Source organism: Elaeis guineensis, chromosome 1 (assembly GCF_000442705.2).
Source record: "Elaeis guineensis isolate ETL-2024a chromosome 1, EG11, whole genome shotgun sequence".
In the NCBI taxonomy this organism is placed as follows: Eukaryota; Viridiplantae; Streptophyta; class Magnoliopsida; order Arecales; family Arecaceae; genus Elaeis; species Elaeis guineensis.
Genome location: NC_025993.2, coordinates 25,413,599 through 25,440,872, shown reverse-complemented (window position 1 = coordinate 25,440,872; position 27,274 = coordinate 25,413,599). Strand labels below are relative to the sequence as shown.

The following is a 27,274-nucleotide window of genomic DNA, read 5'->3' as shown; positions in this document are numbered from 1 at the left end:
AAAAATTCTCTATACATGAATCATGATGATCATGCTCTCAAAGTGAGCACTTCCTTCCATGTATTACAATGTATGATCCTTTTTAATTAAGTATCTCATGATACTTTATGAATGATCTTCTTAGAAGTCATTTGGGGTCCAACTTTATTGATCCAAATGGATCATAATTTTGTATATGACAAATTACTTTGTGCATAATAGACATTATGTCATTAAATAACTAAATATATTTATATATACACATAATAGTCAGAGAATTAAAACAATAGCTCAAAAGGAACCAACAAGTCATATATGGCATGCATGATCTCTCAATAGCTTAGCCAGCAAACTTTTAGTCATAGGATCGGCTATCATTAACTCAGAATTAATGTGCTGAATTGCCACTTGTTCTCTTTTAATATTTGCTCTGACAACGAAATACTTTATATTGATGTGCTTAGTTCGGCTTTTACTTTTGTTATTTTTAAAGAAGAAAACTACAGTCGAATTATTCATAGAAAATCCTCAATGGCCTCATAATAGAATTGACAACCTTTAGGTCGGATATAAAATTTTTCAACCATAATGCATATAATGTAGCTTCATAGCATGCAATGAATTCTGCCTCTATAGTGGATAATGCAATAATAATTTACTTTATACTTCCCCAAGATACAGCTCTTTTAGCAAGCAGAAAGATATATCCTGAAGTAGACTTTTTTGTATCTGTGCATCCAGCAAATTGAATTCGAATCTGAATATCCAACCACTTCTAGTTGATTAAAATGCCTGTATGTAAGTTTGAAGTCCTTAGCCCACTGAAAATACCTTATAACCCTTTTGGCAGCTTCCCAATGCTCTATAACTAGGTTACTTTGGAATCTATCTAATGTTCCTACTGCATATCCAATATCAGGTCTAGTGCTGACCTGTGCATACATGAGGCTCCCTACTGTAGAAGTATAAGGGATATTTTTTATTTATTCTCGTTCCAATGCATTATGAGTATATTGAGTTAAACTAAATTGATCTCCTTTGATAATGGATGCTGCAATAGGTAAACAATCATTCATCCTAAATCTTTCTAGCAGCTTTTTAATGTAGGTCTTTTAAGATAGTCCTAAGATTCTTTTGACTCTTTGTGAATCTTTATGCCAATAATATAAGAAGCTTCATCCATATCCTTCATTTCAAAGTTCTGGATAAGAAATTACTTAATCTTATGCAACAAACCTAAGTCACTACTTGCAAGTAAAAAATCATCGATATATAGGACTAAAAAAATATATTTGCTCTCACTGACCTTAAGGTATATACATTGATCAACGATGTCTTTTGTAAAACTGTATAAAAAAATAATATTATGGAACTTTATATATCATTGATGGAAAGCTTATTTTAGTTCATATATAGATTTTCTTAGCTTGCAAACTAAGTGATCATCCTTTTCACTATGAAATCCTTGAGGCCGACACATGTATACTACCTCTCAAGATCTCCATTCAAAAATACTATTTTTACATTCATTTGATATAGCTCTAAATCAAAATAATCTACTAATGCCATGATTATTCTAAATGAATCCTTTTTTGAAATTGGAGAGAAGGTTTCTTGGCAATCAATACTTTCTTTTTGAGTAAAATCCTTAGCTATAAGTCTAGCCTAATATTATTTGATATTATTAGATGAGTCTTTTTTGATCTTATAAACCCATTTACATCTAATAACTAAGGCTTCTTCTAAAAATTCAACGAGATCCTAGATCTTATTTTTAGCCATAGATTCTATCTCTTCCTTCATAGCATCATACCAAAGTGTAAAATTTTTTTCACTCATGGCTTGTAAAAATGAATTTGGATCATCTTAAGATCCAACATCATAGTAAGACTCTTGAAGGTATACCACATAATTACTAAAAATTGCTGGTCTTTTAATTCTTGAATATCCCCTTACTCCCACTATTTCATGTGAATCTTGAATGGTGGTCTCTATATTATCAATTCTCTCCTGGGGTGACTCCTCTTAAGGTGGTTGTTGATAAGTACATTAAATATATCAATAAAAGTATTAATTTATAAATTAATTTATCTTTATTATTTAAGAATTGATGCTTCTTCTTGTATTTTGTAGAAAAGATGATAGTCAATAAAAAGAGCTCGATTTACAGGATAAAAGGACTTAAATTGGCAGCAAATCGAACTCAAAATGGATTTCGAATGAAGATCCAAATCCAAGCCAAATTTATAGCCAAATTGGGCTCAAAATCAATCCAAATTGACTCACAAACCCAACCCAATTAAGCCCAAAAGACCAATTGGTGTACCGTGGACTGACTAACCGATCCACGAAAATGAAAATACGGTCAACATAATTTTTATTGCGGTCCACATCACAGTGCATGAGAGGATGGAAGGTTTGGTGCTTAATCGGACTACTGGGAGAGATTTTCACATGTGATCGAATGGCGGAGGAAGCTCCATTCCATATCAAGCAGTGGTGGCCCACTTGGTTGGTGCGATTCGACGGCCCACAGCCATCTAGGGACCTGATCCAATGGTATTGGCTGAGAGAATTGAAATAGATCCTTCTCTATGCGATCCGACAGCTCAGAATGAAAGATAGGCATGATCCAATGGCTGGCATGGTTCTCAATTGTGATAAGGAGTTGATTTGATGAAATATGGGATGTTTGATCATCATCCAATGGCTAGAAGACTTTTAGCGCAATGCAAACACGATCTAGATGCATTTTGGATGTGGTTTTCATAGAAAAATCTCTCCTATTTAAGGGGAAGGCCATGGGCATAGATAGATGGTGAGCAACAGTGAGTAGAGCTGCAGACCATTTTATTTTCTTTTTTAGAGCTTTGTAAGGGATTTTTGAGAGAAAAAAAGAGGATGGCAGCCAGCAGTCTTTTTCCTTATCTTTCTCCCATGAAGATGATGCTTGCAGACACCATGCATGGCTAAAATCTGAGTCTCTAGGAGAGTAGATGAGGTTCTTTTAATATTTATATGTTAGTTTCTTTGTCATGAAATTAGATCTTGATTGTAATGATCTTTTTTTTTATAAATAAATTTTTTTTTTCATTACTTCAAGTATTGTGCTTCTTGTTTGGACTATAATTTAGATCTTTGAATAGCCTATGGCTATGTAAAGACGAGTCGTGATCTAAAAATATGATTCATGCTCAACGAGATAGGTTATGATCGATATCTGATTATAGGATATTTTATTGGTTTTTATGATTTGATACTTAGAATAACCTATGACTACGTAGGAGCAGATCAAGGTACTATGATCTGTATCCAGCGAGATAGATTATGATCGAAGATCAATCATAGTTTTAATAGTTATATAATAAAGAACTAATTTATATTTTATTAAAAAAAATTGAATCAAAATTCTGGGATGCCTTTTTTATTTGCTTGCTTATAAATTACAATTTCAATTTAATTCAAACTTTTATTTTCTTTCAATCATATTCTCACTCTTTGATATTTTTAGTTTTACGATGTAAATTAAAAATGAACATAACCTGATTGATTCCCGTGGATTCGATCCTGACTCATCTTATCTATATAGTTTGAGTTAGGTTTTATTTTTGACCGCCTACGATAGCGATCAAATTTTGGCACCATTGTCGAGGATCATTGGCACGGTTAGTTCAGGAAAAAAATCAAAAAAAATCAAAAAATCAAAATTTTTTTTTCTAGAAAGATTACTTTATTTGCATGCATAAAAAAATTTCTTGCTTCCTATAGTTTAATGATTTACTACTTTTTATAGCTTAGAATAATTTACTTCTCATTTAGTTAGATTCTTTAAACCTCTTCAAATCTAATTAACTTAATTAAAACTATCTTTTATTTTTTTTGCTTTAATAACATAATATAAAAAAAAGAACACCATATAATATTTAACTAAAATAGAGAAACTAATTAAACCTTAAAAACTTCTTATCTGTATTGGACATCTTTTCTTTTTGCATGGCATATTTTCGTAAAACATCTTAAGGACAAAATCCTAAACAACATAAGGTAGGAATTTTATCATCTTTTCTTGGCCCATAAACTACTATCCTACATTTGCATGAACCTAAACCTTTAATCTAAAATTAATTAGACATTAGCCCTAAGGATTCTCGAGCTCAATAGGACAAAGAACTCTAAGAGTTGGATCGGATTAGGGTTAGTCATTTTGACTGGTGTCTAAAAAAGTAGTTTAAAAATAAAATCCTAAAGGAAGATGGTTATTTAATTGGTTTTATTCACTTATTTGATCAATTTTAACTGGTGTCTAAGAAAAACAATGGGGGAACCCCTGCCAACCTTACATCTACCTGGTCAATTAAGTGGCTCATCTTTTACTTGAAGTATTTGAAGGTGACCTTAGTAGTTAGGAGCTATTTAGATCTAAGGTAACCCTTAGCTAGGATTGATTGCATAACTTGATTGCTAACCAATAAATATTAAATTCTAATAAAACTCCTCTCATCTATTTCTTAGATTTAGGACTCTCTAGCTTTCTCCTCTTTAGAATTTCTTTTATTTTTTATTAATCTAAAAAAAATAAAAAAATCTTATAAAAATTTAAATTTTTTGTGTCTACTCTAAGGTATAATTTAGGATTTATGCTTGGACATCATTCATTACAATCTAAAATTCAACCCTTAGATCCAGAAATTGAACGAACCCTTAGAGCCAACAGACCTAAAATCATGGACCATAACAAGGAGACTAATCCACCAAGACAATTGAAGAAGTACTTTACACCTTCAACATATACCTACTCTCTTTAAATTCAGGTGCCTCCAGTTGAGGTAGTACAGTATAAAATCAAGTCTAGTGTTATATAAATGCTCCCATCTTTTTATGGACTCGCTAATAAGGACCCATACAAACATCTTGATGAATTTCTAGAAATTTGCTCTATAGTTAAGATCCAAAATTTCTCTGACGATGCTCTTAAGCTAAAATTATTTCTTCTTTCATTAAAAGAAAAAAATTCAAATATTGGCTGAACTCTTTAGATACCATAACAATTACAACCTGAGATCAACTTCAGAGGGAATTCCTTAAAAAATACTTTTTAATAGGAAAGACTAATCAAATCCGTAAGGTCATAACTAGTTTCTTCCAATTGGATGGGGAGATGTTTTGTGAGACATGGGAGAGATTGAAAGAGCTGATTAGAAAATACCCTCGCCATGCTGTACCTAAATGGTAACTAGTCCAGTGCTTCTATGATAGCCTATCAGAGAAGCACGGGCAAATGGTTGATGCATCCTATGGTGAAACTTTCATGCTAAAAAATGAACATAAAGTCTGACAGCTATTTGAAATCTTGAGTAAAAATTCACAACACCACATGTCTGCTGCCAGGAGACACCCTCTCATGACTGGACCCAAACATGGTGGGATTTATGAAATTGGTAGTTCGATGGACATCCATAGTAGAGTGGATGAATTAGCTCAAAAATTAGACCGAATACTGTAAGTGTTACCCACCGGTACCCCAGCCATACCTATGATCGATGTTTATTCCATATGTTCGAGTCTTGCACATACTGTTCATGATTGTCCTACTGCATCCTAATTTTGCGAGTTTATACATGAACAAGTAAATCAAGCACAAACTTAGAATAATTATAGATCAGGACACAATCCTTACTCAAATACCTATAATCCAGACTGGAGAGATCACCAAATTTTTTATGGAAACCCCAACCTATGGTTAATCCAGCTACTTACATACCCAATTTTTAGGAATTACAACATAGAAATCCATCCTATAGCCAGCACTAGCATACCTCGCAACCTATACCCAATTACAGTCTTTCTTTTGAGGAAGACATCTGACAAATCCTCCGCTCCCACACTCAAATAATTATAAAGCTAGAGATCCAAATAGGTCAATTAGCCACTGCTCTTAGCAGGAGGGAGAAAGGTAAACTACCTAGTCAACCTATTGGAAACCCAAGAGGGCAGTATATGACTGAGAGCTCCAATGCCCCAGAAATCTTTCATGAACATGCAAAAGTCGTTATGACCATAAGAAATGGGAAGACCTTGGGACAGCCATCATAAAAACCAACCCAACTATAGACCAAAACTAATGAGAAGTTGATTGAATCTAAACCATCCAAGGATAAGGAGGACCTTAGGGCAAGGGATGAACCCACATCATTAGCACCATCTTAATTATCTAGAGCTCCATTCCCAAGTGCACTAGAATCCCCTATGCCATTTAACAAGAAGGATAAACTAGATGAAATGTTAGAACTATTTAAACAAGTTCAAATCAATCTCTCCCTTCTCAATGCAATAAAATAGGTCCGAACCTATGCTAAGTTTCTGAAAGATCTATGCACACAAAAATGAAAATCTCAAACACAAATATCAAAAAAAATTTGCCTCAGTGAATAGGCCAATTCAGTCTTCCAACATGCTACCCCTCCTAAACTTAAGGATCCAGGTGCCCCTATCATCTCCTATGTCATAGAAAACCTACACATTAAGAAAGCTTTGTTAGATCTAGGGACTAGTGTGAACCTTTTGCCTAGTTTAGTATATGACCTCTTTAGATTTGATGAGTTAAAACCCACTTTGGTAACCTTGCAATTAGCTGATAGATCTGTTAAGGCACCGCAAGGGATGATCGAAGATGTTCTAGTAAAGGTAGAGGAGTTCTACTTCCCGATTGACTTTCTGATTTTAGATATAGAGCATTCTGACAATCCAAGTCAAATTCCCATAATTTTAAGATGATCCTTCCTAGCTATAATCAATGCATATATTAATTATAGGATAGGAGTCATGAATGTCTCATTTGAAAATAGAAAGCTGAGGTTGAATGTATTTCAGGCTCCTCACGGACCACAAATCACTACTTGTTTTGAAGTTGACACGATAGAAGAGATAATAAAGGAAGCTATCTTTAAAAGAATTTCTCAGAATCCAGTGCATACACGTTTAGATCCTTTTGGAGTGGATGATTTTAACTTAGATGGGTATGATAAAAATGTGCACACATTACTAGAGCCATCCAATTTTAGCACCACTCTCCCATGGATAAAGAAATATGAGCGTTTACATGCAATACTTGCTCCAATAGCCCTCTCTTTAGAATCGCCCTCAATCCTAGAATTGAAGCCACCCTCGATCACACTCGAGTATATATGTATAGGACCATATGACATGCTCCCAGTAATCAGTGCATTGGATCAACTCCTAATCCAGAAACCCAATTTAGGAGCATGTTAGAATAACAAATAGAAGAAATCTTTAATAAACAATGGATTGCGAGTAAGGTCACAGACCATCTTCCGAAAATAGATAATGAAATAATAGAATTTATCAATAATGGGGTTGCAAGCCATCTTTCTAAATTTGGGTATGAAAGACTACTGAAATTTTTTAATCCATTATTTGATCTTGGATAGGTGAGAGAATCAGCATAGTTTGGCTGAAAACTTTAAACTTAGTGCTTGTTGAGAGGCAACCCAATTTTTTAAAAGTAGTCTTAATAAAAGTCTAATTGAAAATATTAAACTTAGCACTTTCTAAAAGACAACCCAAATTTTTGCATTTTACTTTCATTTTTCTTTTCAATTTATTTAGGAATCTTACTCCAGGAAGGACTATCAGTCAAGTTGGGGGGAAACCTACGTCTGTTATCTTCAAGATCCAAATTGTGCCGAGAACAAATTAAGCTCAAGTGAACTCCTTCCTTTTTTTCTCTTTTTACATATCATACTTTATTTTTCTACTCCATTGAGGACAATGTTGATTAAGTTGAGAGGAGAATTATAAAAAAAATTTAAAAGGTCTTCAAATAAGTTAGTATTTAGAGTTTAAGAACCTGATTATGCTTAAGAATCAAATTGAATCAAATATTTTTTAAAAAAATAAATTAATATACAGATTAGAGAGTTTGTAAGATATCGAGGGATCAAGTATTAAAAAAATTAAATAAATAGTTAAGTTTTGAACATAAATATTTTTTCTGTGAGTGCTTCTAATTTCTTCTATCAGCATCAAAGAAGAGTTTATTTTTTATGAGCTTATGTAGGGTAACTATACGTTTCTTCATAAAATAAATTATTTTATAAAAAATAAAATAAATTAGTTTTTAAGTACTTTTAATTGAGTAATCGGGCCTCTTTGCCTAGGCAACCATTGAGTTTCACATCAAAAGGTGTGAAGGGCAAAGAAGCTTTGTTGGAAAGCTAGTTTTAACTCGTAGCTTGTTTGATTCGAGTAAGTAAGTTCGAGAGATATTTTATACCTAGTATCCGAAAGCTATCTGGTTCGGGAGTCATTGGCTAAAAACTCGCTGCATGGATCGTACAAAAAGCTTGAGGGGTTAAGACATTTAATAGCACTACAACATTAAAAAAAAGATAAAAAAATAAAAAATTTTAATAAATAAAGGGCGGAAGTAATAATATACTTGCTCATATGAAGGTTAATGATTTGGAGATAAAGATAGGGGCAATTTAGAAAAAATTTTGAAAAGATTTATTATTTTTGGCTTAACTTTCACATTGATTAGTACTAATACCCCAATGATGTACCTCACTCACGCTCTATTGGACATCAATGAATCTTTTGAAACTTACTTAATGAAATTCGAAACTCTTAGTTAAATGATACTTAGCTTTAAATCTTTTCTTTACTCGAGGACAAGCAAAGTTCAAATTGGAGGGTATGATAAGTACATTAAATATATCACTAAAAATTTTAATTTATAAATTAATTTATTTTTATTCTTTAAGAATTGATGCTTCTTCTTGTATTTTGTAGGAAAGATGATCGTCAATACAAAGAGCTCGATTTGCAAGATAAAAAGACTTAAATTGGGAGCAAATCAAACTCAAAATAAATCTTGAATAAAGATCCAAATCTAAGCCAAATTTATAGCTAAATTGAGCTCAAAATCAACCCAAATTGACTCACAAACCCAACCCAATTAAGTCCAAAAAATTGATTGGTGTACTTTGGACCGATCGATCGATCCACAGGAATAGAAATGCAGTCCATAGAATTTTTATCGCAGTTCACATCGTGGTGCATAAGAGGGTGGAAGGTCTGGTGCTCAATCAAACAGCTGGGAGAGGTTTTCACACACGATCGAATGGTGGAGGGAGCTCTATTCCATATCAAACGGTGGTGGTCCACCTGTTTGGTATGATCCGATGACCCACAGCCATCTAAGGATCTGATCCAATGGTGAGGAGCTATACCTGCTGGGAGAATTGAAATAGAGCCTTCTCTGTGTGATCTGACGGCTCAGAATGAAGGACAGGCATGATCCAATGGCTGTCATGGTGTCCGATTGTGATAAGGATTTGATTTGATGAAATCTAGGGTGTTTGATCATCATCCAATGGTCAGGAGACTTTTAGCGCGATGCTAACACAATCTAGATGCATTTTGGACGTGGTTTTCATAGGAAAATCTCCCTTATTTAAGGGGAGGCCATGAGCAGAGATAGATGGTGAGCAACACTGAGCAGAGCCGCAGACCTCTTTATTTTCTTTTTTTTTAGAGCTTTGTAAGAGGTTTTTAAGAGAGAAAAAGAGGGTGGCAGCCAGTAGTCTTCTTCCTTGTCTTCGTTTCGTGAAGATGATGCTTGCAGACACCATGCATGGCTAAACTCGAGTCTCCAGGAGAGTAGATAAGGTTCTTTTAATATTTATATTTTAGTTTCTTTGTCATGTAATTAGATTTTGATTGTAATGATCTTTTTTTTCATGAAAAAACTCTTTTTCATTACTTCAAGTATTGTGCTTCTTATTCAGACTATAATTTAGATCTTTGAATAGCCTATGGCTACGTAGAGATGAGTCGTAATCTAAAGGTACGATTCATACTCAGCGAGATAGGCTATGATCGGGATCTGATTGTAGGATATTTTATTTATTTTTATGATTTAATACTTAGAATAACCTATGACTACATAGGAGCAAACCAAGGTACTACGATCTGTATCCAGCGAGATAAATTATGGTCAGAGATCAATCATAGTTTTAATAATTATATAAGAAAGAACTAATTTTTATTTCATTAAAAAGAAATTGAATTGAAATCTTAGGATGCCTTTCTTATTTGCTTGCTTATTAATTACAATTTTAGTTTAATTCAAACTTTTGTTTCCTTTCAATCATATTCTCACTCTTTGATATTTTTAGTTTTACGATTTAATTTAAAAGTGAATAACCCTATTGATCCCTATGGATTTGTTTCTGACTCATCCTATCTATATAATTTGAGTTAGGTTTTATTTTTGACTGCCTACAATAACTATCAATTGTTGTTGAATTGGTTGCCGTTCAATGAAATCCAAAGGATTATTTTGAAAAGTTACCAACTCATGTGTATTTATAGATACCACAAATGGTTTATTTAGTTCCTTAAATTCTACCTACGAGGAACTTAACTTCCAATAAATTCATGATCCTCAAGAAATTTTGCATTTCTAGCTTCAATAATTCTTGAAGTGTATGAAGGATAATAAAATCTGAATCTTTTAGAATTAACTGCATAGCCTATGGAGAAACTACTTATTATTTTTACATCTAGTTTCCTTAGGCGTAGATTACAAAACCTCACTTCAACTGGAAACCCCATGTTTGTAAATGTCTTAAACTTGGTTTCCATCTGTTCCATATTTCAAAAGGTGATTTAGGAACACTTTTAGATAGAACTCTATTTAAGATATATATAGTGGTTTTTAAGACTCCACTTCATAAGGATAAAGATAAACTTGAACTGCTTATCATACTCCTAACTATGTCCACAAGACTGGTGTTCCTCTTTCAGCAACATCATTTTATTATGGTGTACCCGGCATTGAGTATTGAGCAATAATGCTCTCTTCTTCAAAGAACTTTGCAAATGATCCATGCATTTATCCCTTTATTATGTACTTTCCCTAATATTCTCTACCGTTGTCTGATTTTATAATTTTTATTTTTTTTTATTTCTTTATTTTTATTTTGAAAGTCTTAAAGGCATCAAGTGCTTCTACTTTATCAAACAAAACATAGAGATACATATATCTTGAATGGTCATCAATAAATAAAATAAAATATTTTTGACCATTTAGACACGTGATAGAAAATGATCTATAGATATATATGATCTCTAGAAGCTCAGTACTCCTTTTGGCACCCTTAGTGGTCTTGTTAGTCTGCTTTCTCTTTATGCAGTCTACACAAGTATCAAAGTCCATAAAGTCAAGAGCCTTTAAGACTCCATAATTATTTTTACGCAAAGTTCTAGGCATGATGGATAATGGAATGGAAAGTTTGATCATCAAATGAGGACAGTATTGACTATTAAGATAATGATGGGCAGATGGGGGAAGTAGGATAACGTAAATGATGGCATGAGATTTAATTTTGGCTTTTGTGGGCTGGAGGATGGAAATTAATGCTAAAATTTATTCCGAAAGTTTGCTACCTATTATGAATTTGCTCTAGAAAGTTAAAATTACCTTCGATACTTACTGAACTGTAATGAAAAAATTTAAATTATTTTCAGAATAAACATAACCACTACCATTTTATTAGTTGTTAAAGAAAGGGTAAATACGGGCACAATCGCAAGGTTTCCTTCAAAGGCCAGCCGGTTACTTACCCAAAAAATAATTAAAAAAAAAGAAGAGCAGCCGGTCGTTTTCCTCTCCATATACGTGAGTACTATTAGCCTATTACAAACATTCCAACAAGAGCCTCCCCAGAGAGGGTGCAAACCTCATTTAGAAATTGGTGAAAAATACTCAGATACTTTAGATGTTAACCTTGGAGCCAAAATACAACTTTTGCTTTGAATTGTTTCTTAAAAATCATAATCTAGAGCTGCTCTCTTTTTTGGGTAAGTACATAACTTAGAAATTCTTTGGGAGGATCTTGAGCTAGATAATGCATTGTGCTTCTTGCAATAACTCCAGTGGTCATCTTCCACCAAGAGGAATTTGGATCCTACAATAATTTGCTGGTTTATGAGTTATTTTTTGCTTGTCGCACTGCGCTCATACACATAATTTTCCATGAAACCACTTTTATTAACAAAATTATTTTAAAAATTACAAGAGCTTTGTTGAGGTGCCCTGACCTCATGGCGAAGGGGGAAAAGACTGCCATCCAAATGAAATATTTAAGATATAAGTATAAATCATGAAAAATTAAAAGGGCATCTCCGTAATATTTTCTAAATGATAAAGATAATGATATATGATAGTAGTGATGAAAGTGATGATTATTTTGCTGATGAGTGCATTGGAGATTCTGATGTACACATTATTTTTTTTCTCCAAATAAATATAATATTATTTTCCTAATGTGAACATGAGGCATCAACTATAGAGTGGGGTGCTAACCGGAGAAGCCAGGTTGGTTGCTTAGTCCTAATTATAATTTATGGCACCTAGATCCAAGCTCATATTTAATAATAACAATTTATGTTTATTGATTTCCTTGTCGACAACATGGTAAAATGGGGCCTAATTAAATTATAGGATAATTAAGTAGGTGGGTCTTTTTAAAAAAAAATATTGGACAAAAATGGTACTTGTCATGAGGATTTTTCAAAAAGAAATCTCCCATGGAAAAATTTCAAACAACAAACATACAACTCCAATTTTACTTCCTTTTACGTTAAACACTATACAAGAAGTAGAGTTCACCAAAAGAAAAAAAAAAAAAAAAAGAAGTAGAGAGCGGTGCAATGGTGCAACTACAAAAGAAGTATTGACTCATGCATGTGATTTCTCTTTTCTTTTCTATTGGATGAAAGTGATTTCTCCAAGTCATAATACCCTTCGCCATGAGGTCAGGGCACCTCAACAAAGCTCTTGTAATTTTTAAAATAATTTTGTTAATAAAAGTGGTTTCATGGAAAATTATGTGCATGAGCGCACGGGACAAGCAAAAAAATAACTCATAAACCAGCAAATTATTGTAGGATCCAAATTCCTCTTGGTGGAAGATGACCACTGGAGTTATTGCAAGAAGCACAATGCATTATCTAGCTCAAGATCCTCCCAAAGAATTTCTAAGTTATGTACTTACCCAAAAAAGAGAGCAGCTCTAGATTATGATTTTTAAGAAACAATTCAAAGCAAAAGTTGTATTTTGGCTCCAAGGTTAACATCTAAAGTATCTGAGTATTTTTCACCAATTTCTAAATGAGGTTTGCACCCTCTCTGGGGAGGCTCTTGTTGGAATGTTTGTAATAGGCTAATAGTACTCACGTATATGGAGAGGAAAACGACCGGCTGCTCTTCTTTTTTTTTAATTATTTTTTGGGTAAGTAACCGGCTGGCCTTTGAAGGAAACCTTGCGATTGTGCCCGTATTTACCCTTTCTTTAACAACTAATAAAATGGTAGTGGTTATGTTTATTCTGAAAATAATTTAAATTTTTTCATTACAGTTCAGTAAGTATCGAAGGTAATTTTAACTTTCTAGAGCAAATTCATAATAGGTAGCAAACTTTCGGAATAAATTTTAGCATTAATTTCCATCCTCCAGCCCACAAAAGCCAAAATTAAATCTCATGCCATCATTTACGTTATCCTACTTCCCCCATCTGCCCATCATTATCTTAATAGTCAATACTGTCCTCATTTGACGATCAAACTTTCCATTCCATTATCCATCATGCCTAGACTTTGGATTGAATTTGAATTTTATAATATTAAATCTAAATCCAAGTTCAAAGTCCAAAATTTTTAAAAATTGACTCCACATTCAAAACCAAAGTCCAAAAATCCAATCCAATCCTCTAGTTCGATTCGGATCGGTTTGGATTTTGGATTTTCTCCAATCTACTTACACCCCTATACATCATAATGACTTAAAATGCTGTGGCTGCTCCTAAGTTTATGATGTTTCAAAACTCATATCGTAAATAAATTATCAACTCATCCAAATGTTGATAAAATAAACAAATCAATCATATAATGTACAATGTAACGCACAAAATAAATATGTTGTTACATATAGATCCCTGCTATCCTGAACTATAAATAGATCCTCAGAAAATTATCCACAGGTCCCTGTTTTCTTTTTTCTGTTACAGATTAACCCTTTATGACTTAAATGAACCCAAATCAGTTTAATTCACATAAATCACTATCAAAATAAATCAATAAAGTATCTATCTCAGTTTAATCAGATAGAAGTAATCAAGTATGATGCAAAAAGATATAAATTAAATCATTAGGCAGTCCTAAATTAGACTAATTTAGTCTAATTTGACCAATTATTTGAACTGCAGTATGATTTATTTCCATGGCTTTCATTCTCTTTCCTTTCTCTGCTCATATATTAATTGTTAATTTGTATGTCATGGGAAGATAGAGTGGTTTTAAATTCCTCATTGTTTCTTCTGTTTCACTTCCCCCCTTTATCCGTTCTCTCTTCCACACATATTATAGGTTTACCTACGTTGGGAGGGTGTGGTAATTTTAAATTCCTTCTTCCTAGGAATCTCATGATGAGACTTTAAAATCACATTCTTTGTAGAAACCAAGTTATAATAAACTCACTTCAGGCTTTTACGCATCCGTACTCATCTCTACCACCCAAACATTTCTTTGGATGCCAAAGATAAGTGCCAGATGGGGAACGGATGTATTCCCCAAGCATCTTTATCTGAAAAAATATGACAGCAGAAGATTCATAGAAAGTGGCTTACCCATCGGGAATTCTTTTTTCATATATTCCACAACATTATCTATAAAATCTCTAATATGCTAAAATAAACAAATAAATATGACATATAAAAAATTAATCATGTAACATCAAGATTACATATGATTCGGATCTAGATACTAAACAATAAGGCTAGAAAGTGGCTCTAATACCACAATGTGAGAAAAATATCTCAACTAAAATAATCTTATGTAATGGAAATATTAGCAGTACATACCTCCAGCTATTATTGTTTAAGTATTTGAATAGAGTTTATCCATAAAGAAACTTGAAACAGAAAGAATCTTCTAACCTATGTATAATATTCTGTCCAAGAAAAGAAAAAATCTTCAAACTTAAAATCCCCTTTTGCATGAATCTCAAAGCATAAAAAAGAAAAAAAAAAATGAGTTGAAACCTCATGCGTTGTGCATGTGAGGCAGAGGACGGAAGATTCCATCTGAAGACTCCCGATAGGAGTCTTCCTCTTCTCCATTTTTGATTAGGAAAAAGGAATCCTAGGGTAGCCAAATCCTAGGATCCATGTCTATAAAAGGATCGCTCTCCCTCTTAGCCATCTTGCCTTAGAATTCCTTCCATCACTAATGAAAAATTCTTGGGTTATTTCTTTGATTTTCTGTGGAGTGTCTTAAGAATTTTTTCTGACAAATTGACCGTGCAACCTTGCCAAAGCCACAATAAAGCCTAAACCTCCTTTTATTCTTTCTTCCCGTCTCTAAAGTGTTGTTATTATTGGGGTTTTGGTCAGCAAAGCGCCAGATTTATATGGAACAGGGCCATCTCCTGTTTCTTATTCCCTTCTTGTTCCATCAAACCAATCGTCGTTGCCAGATGTGGGCTGTGCTTCGATAGTCAAGGTCGGTGTCTTAGGGGATCTACAGACATCAGGGGTGGTTGCTGCTGCCATTAGAGGTTGTGTCGTGGGTCGGTGGTTGACTAAAGCCATCCATCCTGTTTTTCGAGAAAAGGAGAAGAAAAATGAGACAAAAGAGAGAAAGAGAAAGAAAGAAGGAAAAAAGAAAGGAAAAAAAGGAGAAAAGAAAAATTTTCTCTCTCTTCCCTTTCTCCTCTCTCTACCTTCTCTCTCTACTTCTCTCTAGTTTCTCTCTCTAAAATTTTCTCTCTCTTTATAGATTTCTATCTCTAAAAATTTTATAGACCAAATGGGGGTCCAGATGTCTAGGGATACTTGGATTGATCAGTTAATCTTGGCAGAGGTCTTGATCCTACAGTGTTAAGATTGTTTATCGTAATTTTCTACCATCCCTAATCTTCTATGATTTTTTTATATTTGACCATAATCATATAGAGATGCGACTACCTGCACAAGATGTTTTACAAAACACCTTACTTTTTAAGTCTGTAGATCAAGAGGTTTATCAATTATTGTGTTGAGTCAATCACTGATCGAGATAAGGGTTCTTTAATACGACCACTTATATGTTTATGGAAATTAAATCTATATGATTGATATATATTCTATATCTATTGGTATGTATTTTACATGTTGTTTAATTGATGTTACTTGAATTATGATTAATTGATGCTTAATAATTGCTGAGTAAGGAAACTTAATTTAATATAATTGATGGGATGGGTAGCATTTAGGTTAGCAGGTCATGTAAGAAATATATGATGTATATGCTAGGTCAGCTTGGACTAGGATGTGGCATTATTTTTTACTTACCATGTATTGGAGCATGAGTATAATTGATCTAATATCAAAAATCAGATTATGACTTTAATAATATGGATGAGACATGGATGGTGTTTGGACTGTTTAGCCATACAAGAAATATGGTGTATGTGCTGGACAGCCTCAGATTAGGACGTAGCATTGTATTTGACCAACCACAGATTAGAGTATGATTGTAATTAGTCCAACACCAAAAAGATAAATATAAAACATGGGAAAGGAAAGCATGTGGATAGTCGGCCATATGTGAAACATAGTGTATCAGCCACAGGCTAACATGTTTAGCCTACCACGGGCTGGAGCATGGTTGTGATTAGTTCAATACCGAAATTAAATTAAGATAATGAACCAAATTTAATTGAAGGATATCAGGACTAGCTAGTACATGTGAAACATGATAGTGTGATGTCAGCCACGGGCTGAGATATGGTTACTGGCCATGGACAAAAACATGATGGCCTACCACGAACTGAAGTGTGAGTGGATCTAGTCCAACATCAAAAGGATAATGTACATTGTTTGGATCAGAACTATGTTAACCAAATTATCATGAGTAATTTCTCTGAAAAATCACGGAATAGAATTGCTGATTAATAACATGTGATGTGTTAAATAGAATTTTGATGATATTATTCAATTATCATATTGATGATGTATGAATTTTATTATTTTTCTATCAGTTATATATATTTGTTAAAAGATATTTCATATTCATGCTGATGTGAGTGTGGCGGATTCTTACTAGACTGTTAAGCTCACACCATCTTTTTTCTTCCGACTTGCAAGATGTATAATATCTATCAGGTGGGGTGTGGAGTGTCGAGCAATGAAGTCCTTAGTTAGTTAGGTAGTTGATTTTCTGATATCAAACAAATATTTCAATTTTGTGAACAATATTCAATAAAGATGGATTTATTTGATTTGATAAATATGATGGAAACTTTATATTTCTTTCGATGTTCTTGTGGACTTATTTATTATTTAGGCCTTGTACATTCTTTATAGCTTGTCCTAGGGAGTATGCGGCTATTATGTATTCAATTCGAATGCTGGATTTAAGACGTGACATTATATCTCTGTATTAAACATTCATTGACAGATCTTACAGACTTTTTAATAAGCTAGGCTAGGCGTCTTTACTAGATAACTGAAACGTTGATGGTTTCTTTCCATCAAAGAAACTATCTTATGCATAACTAATATTAGTAGGTAGTTACATATTACCCAAAAATATCTGATAACAAAACTTTATATGTGGGGCATAAAGTAACATATCTAATGCTTTCTTATCGATTTTATTGCCCTTTGGAGGCTTGCCTCTACCTTTGGAGCATTTCTCTTAGATCAATCACCTTCCTTCCCTTAAGATGGCTTAAATTTTTTTGCTCCACCTTTAGCATGATCTCCTTTGGGTCCTTAGACTTAGAAGACTTGGGTCTTTCAAAATCCATCAATGTCCTCACTACCTTGAGGCGATTGAGATGTCATTCAAATTATATCTTTGCAACTTAGTGGCTTATAGTTTGGGACCATTCATAAAATTGAAGAGCAAGAATAAGGGAGGAGAATTTCTTCATAAAGTTCTAAATCAAACACATGCTTCAACTCATTTATGTTCTTACATGCTTTATTGGTGATATTTTTCTTCAAAATAGGGGTTGCTTTCTCTCTTTTTTTTCTTTTTTTTTTTATGGATAACAGTCCTCAACTGCCTCATCTTTGGAGACATCATCTCTCGAGCCTCTAGACATCTCTCCTTCCTTTATTCTCTTCCTCATTTTTCTCCTCTATGCAGTCGACAATTGTTCATTGTTGTCATCTCACCATTATTTCACAACCACTAGTTGGCCTCCTCCCTTATTCATGCTCACCCATTTTTCTCTCATTTTTTTCCTCCTTTTTATAATCAGTGCCAACATTGTCCATTCTAATACCATAAGGTAGCCACCTTCTAGCCTCCTCCCCCACTCTTTCCATGGAATAGAAAAAAATATAGGAATTGGTGCAAGAGACAATGGCTCTTCGCACCACCTTTTACTCTCTCCCTTCTTCTCCTCTCTCATCTCTTAATCTCTCACCCCCATCCTTTTTTCCTTTTCTTTTGCTTCTACTCTTACCATTGTCACCCTTGAGTGACCCCTCTCTTTTTTGCTGCAATCTCACTGAGGCCATAGATTAGCTTAGATTGAACTTGATTAGATATCAAATTGTTAGAATAATCAGCAAAGTAACATCCAAATTTCTTCTTTAAATCAATTTAGGTAATAATTAATATCTAAAACTTTTGAGATATTGGATAGCAATGGATCAAGGAAGAGTAAGGGTCTTATCTATTTAAATAACATATAATAAGACTAAATATTGATTGATTTAGGTAATAATTAATATCTAAAACTTTTGAGATATTGGATAGCAATGGATCAAGGAAGAGTAAGGGTCTTGTCTGTTTAAATAGCAATCTTAGGACGAATAGGCTCTAACTCTATTTTAATATGAAAACTATAAATTGAATTAGGATAAATGCTTTAACCTAGAATTTTGACTAAAATTAGCTCATGGAATATTAAGACTACAGAATTTGAGAACTTTTAAAGAATGATTCTTTGTCAATTAAATCATTGAAAAAGCTTGATGTGCAAGGTAGACTAGAATAATAATTAACCAATAATAATCATCCACGTAACGTGTTAGATTTTGAAACTTGACTGTATGTTAATTATTCTATTGTTAGCCATAGAATTAGCTGCTAAATTTTAGAAATGGCATGAGTGTACTTCTTAATTATAAAATTTAGTTTTAGTTTTTTAAAAAATATTTTAAACTAGATTTTGTTAGTAGTGCATAGACATAGGAATTGGAAATATCTATAATTAGTGCATAAAAGGGCAGACAAATAGAAAGTTAGCATTTAGCTCTAAACTATCTTGTTTTAGATTTATTTGAAATATTCAGAAAACTTGCAACATATTTGGTTAGCACGAAAAGGTATGTTATTTCAACGTGGCTAGAGTATTTTAATTATATATCACTAAAATATATATTTATAATAATATTGCAAAATGCTTTGAAAATTGTATAATCTACTTTATATACATGTAAATTAAATTAAGTAGAAGTTTATTATGTTATTCTCTTAAATATCTTAAAATTTATGTCAATTCATAAGTATGAATTAGAATCATGATTACATTGAATCACTAGAAAGCTCTGTAGAGATATTACTTGTATATTTTGAGAAGTATCCGAAATCCTTCTTTAAAGCCATGCATGTATGTCAAGTACATGAAATTCTTTAGAGACTCATAAATAATTGAGAATTTTATAAACAATACAAGCCATCTTTGTAAATTAGAAATTAGAATGAAATGCCATTGGTAAAAATAATTAAAGTTTTTATAATTTCTTTAGGCTCTCAATCAGGCTATATGGTGGATCTAACAATGGAGACTATATATTACTACTTTATTTGTTTTTATACTTGATTATAAGAGTTAAATGTAGTACAATGATATGATGCACCAGAGTTAAATATAGAATATTGGACCTATTGTATAGGCATCTAATCTAATATATCCATATTAAAATAGAGACTCTACCTCTATGTTGGTAGAGCCTCCATATGACCATGTCAATAATTTTTTTTTGCATATTTAACATGACGAAGAATCATTTTGAATATCTTTTCCTTCCCAATGTGAAGTTCCTTCCTATTCCACACATCAATGGGCCATCTCTCCTCTCTCAATGTTTGAGTGATGAGTATTAAATGACTTGCATTAAATTATATCCCGAACACCTGGAGTAGCTCCTCCCTCTTCTCCATCTCTCATTGGAAAACATGGCAACTCATTAAAGAACTCTACCACGTATCATAGTAAGCAACCATTAATCCATCCATTACAATCATCAAAACAACCATAGTCTATTGCTATATTTTTTCTAGTAAAAATCATATAAAGCTAGATTAATCAAAAAGCCATAGAAGAGGAATAGAGAATGGCAAGCTCAAGCATCAAAAGCATGTTTCAAATTCTCAAATAATTCAGTTATAAATGAACCACCCCCTTCTCTCTCTATCCTCTTAGGTTCTTTTTGGCTTTTCATCCCTTTCTTCATTAAGAATTCTATGTTCCTTTCTTCTTCTCTTTTACTTTGGCCGATGTTTCTTATTCTCTTTTGCTCTAGGCATGGTGGGGATGATCGAAATAGAGCGAGGGAAGATTGAAATCAAGGAACCTCAGCAATCAGTAAGTAAGCTTCTCCAAATAATGGAATGGGATCATCAAGAAGGCTTAGGAGATTTGTATGCTCTATGATACTCAAGTCTCCATCATCATATTCTCTAGCATCGATAAAATGTTCGAGCATTGCAGACCCTCCACGATGTATTACCTGCTCTCACTCTCAGTGTCTTTCTCTTTCTCTACTTTTTTTTGGAACCATTTTGTCATTATATTTGAAGAGATTTTGAAGGAATTGAAGGCCATTGCTGGAGAGCTACCATCATAACTCTAGCAAGAAGCTCTAGAAAGCCATGGCATCATTTGGTTGCTTTTCTCATTGACTAGTGTTTTGTTGCATATTGAATATCACAATCATATTTTTAGATGATGTCTTTTAGAAATCTATTTATAAAATATTATTACCAAGACTGTTCTGTGAATTCTCGATGCAAATGGATCAAGAACTAGTAGAATTGTAATTGATCATTAAAGATCTAAATAAGTACATAGCTTTTGTTGACAACAATTGAGATCTTGCTCAAGTTATGATGAGGACAACATAATATTATCAAAATGGTATATATATTGTTCAGTACAATATGATATGAAATAGTACTTGGTATGGAATAATACTTAGGCCCTTACTCTAAATCTCTAGTAATTAACATATAATTCTTGGGCATTAATGGTTTAGAATTTAGATCATTTGGTCAAATGTTACATATCCAGTCCATATTATGCTCTGAGATAATTACTGCTATTCAAGTTTATAATAGTATGATGTTGCTTTGGTAGCTACTTCTGTATTGTTTCAGTACCCCTTCGAAGAACCAAAACCAACTGTGTTAGTTTCATGTATTGCTAAAATGAAGCGGTGGAAAAATGGATATTTGAAAAGAAAACCCTATTCAACGAATGAAACTGATATAAAGGAGACATTTTGCAATTGGCATATAAACTTCTAGAAATTCCTATCAGAATCCCAATTCTCTTTTCTCAATTCCTCTTACATTGTTGCAAATTCATGTCTAGATGGAGAGAAGCAATAAAGAAGAGAAGTTCAGTTGTTTGTTAATTGATTTCTAAGAACCTATTTCAAAATCTAACTACCGAGATCAACTAGATCAAGAAAGAGAATGACAATATGCAGATCAAGTCGAGGTTTATTTTTGGGGTGCTTTTTTTATTTATTTTGCCTCTTTCTTTAGGCTGATTTTATTTTATTCTATGCCGATGGTGATTTTTGCATGGTGATGATTAGGCATTGAAGGGTGAGGATTTGAACTCACTGAACCCAAAGGAACTCATTCTAATTAAAGATGCCCTATAGAAAGGTTTCACCAGTGTTAGGAGAAGCAGGTGGGTCATAGGACTATTATTTATTAGTTTTTTAATTATTATAAATGGAGTTTTTGAAGAAGCTCAATAGCAATTATGATTCAAAGACTCACTACAAGAAATTTGATCTTTTGCGAGAAAAATTTAGCAATGAAAATAAATTTCATCACCAAAAGTAACTTTGTACAATGAAAAAATATTTCATCATGCAAAAATCAAGTGCTCACATTTTTTGTGATGAAATATTTAATTTTATCTCGAGAAATAGACCTTCAATGACGAAAAAATTTTTGTTGCTAGAGTTTTGGATTTTGCGATGAAAATATATTTTATTGCTAAAGATTTCTTTTTTGTGATAAATTTTTTCATCGCTAAAAATTTTATCGCCTTTTTTTGGATTTGGGGTAAAATTCAACAATGGAAAAATTTTTTTGTCGCTATAGGTTTATATTTTGTGATAATTTTTTTTGTTGCTAAATATTTCATCATTTTTTTTGGATTTAGATCAAAATTCAATGATGAAAAAATAAAAATCATTGCTAAAGGTTAAAATTTTTTGTCATTATTTTTTGGATTTAGGGCAAAATTTTGACCCAAATCCTATCATGACGCCGCCCCCCTCTCTCTCTTCAAGTCGCTCTCTCTCGCCTCACTGAGCTGCACCACCATCCCACCATTCTCTCTCTCTCTCTCTCCGCCTCTCTCCCTCTTGGTCCTTTCTCGTGTAGACCCACCACCGACCGTTGCCGTCGTTGCGCCTCAGTCGCTGTCGCTGAGCCTCGATCTGCGGTCACTCTTTCTCTCTCTCGGTACCCATCTCTCTCTCTCTCTCTCTCTCGATATTTGTCTCTTATTTCTTATTTCTTTTTTGTTTTAGTGCAAACCTAGAATGGATCTTAAGATGGACTTGCTAGTGCATACTAGAGTTGCATGTGGGAATCTCTAAAGAGTGGTTGCAGCTAGTCATGGAGATATCTTTGTGGAAGCTTGCTTGTTATGTATTCCACAACATTATCTATAAAATTTCTAATATGCCAAAATAAACAGATAAATATGACATATAAAAAATTAATCATGTAACATCAAGATTCCATATGATTTAGATCTAGATACCAAACAACAAGACTAGAGGTGGCTCTAATACCACAATATGAGAAAACTATCTCAATTAAAATAATCTTATGCAGTATAAATATTAGCGATACATACCTCCAGCCGTTATTGTTTAAGTATTTAAATAGAATTTATCCATAAAGAATCTTGAAGAAGGAGTCTAGTGATCCCACGATTAATTTTGTTGATTGTCAAATTTTGAATATATCATATATCTAATCATGTGTTTCAAAAATTTTTATAGATCTTTTCAGGTGTTAAAATTGAAAAAATATTTATTGAAAAAGATCTTCATAAAATTTATCAAGTCAAAGTCTTCAAGAGAGAAAATTCAAGTTTAAACTTAGTGGAGTCGACCCTAGAGCAAGATGAGCCGACTCCTTCACTGAAACAAGGATGGCTCACTGTGAAGAAAATGAATTTGGAAGATGAAAATATTATTTAGAAGAAATTGAGGTCAAAAAATTTAAATTTGAAAGGTCAAATAATAAAAAAAAATAAAATTAAAAAATTAGAGCCGACCGACCCAAGAATCGATCCAGCTCTAGCACAGAATGCCTTTGAGACTTTGGTTTGGCACACAGTCAAGCCAACTCAAAATGGATCCGAGCGGACTTTGTTAAGATGACAAAAAAGAGATTTTTGAATTCTGCAAGTTAAATTCGAGCCAGCTCGAGATAAATTTGAGCCAGCTCTCTTAGGTAGATAGAAAGGTGAATTTCAAGTTCTATAGCTCGAGCCAGCTCGAAGTAAGATCCGAGTTGGTTCTGTTAGTACTCTAAAAAGCTAAATTTTATTTTTGTAGTTTGAGTCTACTCGAATCTAAATCGAGCCGACTCGACGGCTCCTGATAGACTTAATGGCTAGTTTTCTGACCGTTGCTCAATGGTTATTTCTCCACTCCAATAGCCATTTCAAAGCTTTCAGTGGCTAGAACTTACTCTCTAGCTATCTTCAAGTATATTTAAAACTAAAGAATCAAATTGAAAAAAGTTTTTGAGAAAATGAGAGCTTAAAATAAGATATTTTCAAGAATAAGAGTGAGCCACATTGCACATCTACAAGAAAGGAAAAGAAAGGTTTTTAAGTGTTGAAATTCAGAGAACTTTCAAGAGTTATCCTCTACAAATTCTCAAGCATCCTTTCAACATTCAAAGAAGAGAAAGCAAGCTTCAATCGAGCCATCCTTCGGCCTTTTCTTCATGCTGAAAAATAGTTTCATTTTTCTATTTTGTTTAAACTGAATACTTTTGCTTGCTTTGTGATTTTTTTACAAATTTTTTTGGGAGAAAAAAAACTTGGAGATTAGGCCAATCCTAGCTCATAATTGGATGAGTGAAGATTTTGATTGGTTGATCCAGAAAATCAACTGGATTATTAGTAAGCCTGAAAAACTAATGGTGTAAGATTTTGATTGGTGATCCCGAAAATCAATTAAATTTTGTTTATGAGCTCAAAAAAATAAACATACTGTAATTAAGAGAGGATTATAGTGAAAATTTCAAGAAAAGCTTGGAGAGTGGATATAAATGCGGATTGCATCGAATTACTATAAAATCTGTGTATTTGTGATTGTGCATTGCTCTCTTTGCTCTCTTGCATTTCTTGCTTTACTTGCTTCACTTGCTTTTAGTTCTTGTGTTTTATTAGATTATTAGTTACAAAATTTTATTGATCATTTGCTTTTGCTGCTACATATATTGATCATATCACAAGCATTTAGTTAAGTTTCAAATTGAGAAACATTATTGTTTAGAAAGTAAATTTGATTAAAATTTTTAAACAACCCAATTCAACCCTCCTCCTCTCTCTTGGGTTGCTACCTCTAGGCAATAGAGCCTTCTAACCTATATGTAATATCCTATCCAAGAAAATAAAAATCTTTAAGCTTAAAATCCCCTTTTGCATGAATCTAAAAGCATAAAAAAGAAAAAAAAAGAGTTGAAACCTTACGCACTATGCATGTGAGGCAAGGGACGAAAGATTCCCATCGAGAGTTTTCCTTTTCTCCATTTTTTATCAGAAAAAGGGAATCCTAGGGCAGCCAAACCCTAGGATCCATGGTCTATAAAAGGGTCACTCCCCCTCCTAGCCATTTTGCCTTGGAATTCCTTCCATCACCAATGAAAAATTCTCAAGTTATTTTCTTAATTTTTTATGGAGTGTCTAAAGGATTTTTTCTGACAAATCAGTCGTGCAACCTTTCTAAAGCCACGGTAAGGCCTAGACCTCCCTTTGTTCTTTCTTCTGGTCTCTAAGGGGTTGTTATTATTGGGGTTTTGGCTGGCAAGGTGCCGAATTTGTGTGAAACAGGGCTGTTTTTTATTTCTTATTCCCTTCTTATTCTATCAAACCGACTGCCATTGTCGGATGTGGGCCGTGCTTGGTCGGCCAAGGTCGGTGTTTTAAAGGATCTATCGACAACTGGGGTGGTTGCTGCTGTCATTGGAGGTTGTGTCGTGGATGGGTGGTCGACTAAAGCCATCCACCCTATTTTTCGAGAAGAGAAGAAGAAAAATGAGAAAAAAGAGAGAAAGAGAAAGAAAGAAGGAAAAAGGAAAGAAAATAAAAGAGAAAAGAAAATTTTTCTCTCTCTTTCCTCTATCTACTTTCTTTCTCTAATTTTTTTCTCTAAAATTTTTTCTCTTCATAGATTCCTCTCTCTAAAAATCCTATGGACTAGATGGGGTTCAAATGTCCAGAGATACTTGGATTGATCAGTTAATCTTGGCAGAGGTCATGAATCTGCAGTATTAGGATTATTTACCATAATTTTCTGCCATCTCTGATCTTCTATAATTTTTTTATATTTGATCATGATCATATAGAGATGTGACTGCCTACACAAAGTGTTGAGTGGAACACTTTGCTTTCGAGTCTATAGATCGAGAGGTTCATCGATTACTGTGTTGAGTCATTTATCGATAAAGATAAGGGTTTTTCAATATGACCACTTACATATTTATGAAAATAAAATCTATATGATTGATATATATTCTATATCTATTGGTATGTGTTTTACACATTGTTTAATTAATGATACTTGAATTATGATTCATTGATGCTTAATAATTGCTGAGTAAAGAAACTTAATTTAATATAATTGATGGGATGGACGGCATCTAGGTTAGCAGGTCATGCAAAAAACATGGTGTATATGCTGGGTCAGCTCGGACTAGGGTGCGGCATTATTTTTGGCCTACCATGTGTTGGAGCATAATTGTAACTAATCTAATACTGAAAATTAGATTATGATCTTAATAATATGGATGGGACATGGGTGGTGTTTGGACTATTTAGCCATGCAAAAAATATTGTGTGTGTGGTAGGCAGCCTCAAACTGGGGTGCGGCATTGTGTTTGGCCGACCATGGGCTAGAGCATAATTATAAGTAGTCCAATACTGAAAAGATAAATATAAAATATAGAAAAAGGGAGCATGTGGATAGTCTGCCATATGTGAAACATGGTGTATCAGCTGCAGGCTGAGATGTTTGACCTAGCATAGGCTGAAACATGATTGTGACTAGTCCAATATCAAAATTAAATCAAGATGATGAATCGTGTTTAATTGAATGATATCTAGACTAGCCGGCACGTGTGAAATATGATATTAGGATATCAGTCACGGGCTGAGATATGATTACCGACCATGAACAGAAATATAGTAGCCTACCATGGGCTAGAGTGTGAGTGGATCTAGTCCAGCATCAAAAAGACAATATTGTTTGGATCAGAATTGTGTTAACCAGATGATCATAAGTAATTTCTCTGAAAGATTACTAAATAGAATTGCTGATTAATAACATGTGATGTGTTAAATAGAATTTTGATGATATTATTCAATTATCATATTGATGATGTATGAATTTTATTACTTTCCTATCAGTTATGTATATTTGTTAAAAAGTATTTCATATTTATACTGGCGTGAGTGTGGAGGGTTCTTACTAGACTGTTAAGCTCACACCCTTTTTTTCCTTCAGACTTGCAAGATGTATAGTATCTATCGGATGGGGTGTAGAGTTTCGAGTGATGGAGTCCTTAGTTAGTTAGTTAGTTGATTTCTGATATTAAATAAATATTTCAATTTTGTGAACATTATTCAACAAAGATGAATTTATTTGATTTGATAAATATGAGTGAAATATTATAATTCTTTCAATATTCTTATGGACTTGTTTATTATTTAAGCCTT

At 33.2% G+C, this 27,274-nt stretch overlaps 1 non-coding gene across 1 annotated transcript; it reads right to left on the bottom strand.

Moving 5' to 3' along the window:
• Positions 1-5,093: 5,093 nt before the first annotated feature.
• Positions 5,094-5,199, bottom strand: LOC114912871 (small nucleolar RNA R71). Its single transcript, XR_003798827.1, has one exon. It is a non-coding gene; the product is annotated as a small nucleolar RNA R71 (small nucleolar RNA).
• Positions 5,200-27,274: the final 22,075 nt, after the last annotated feature.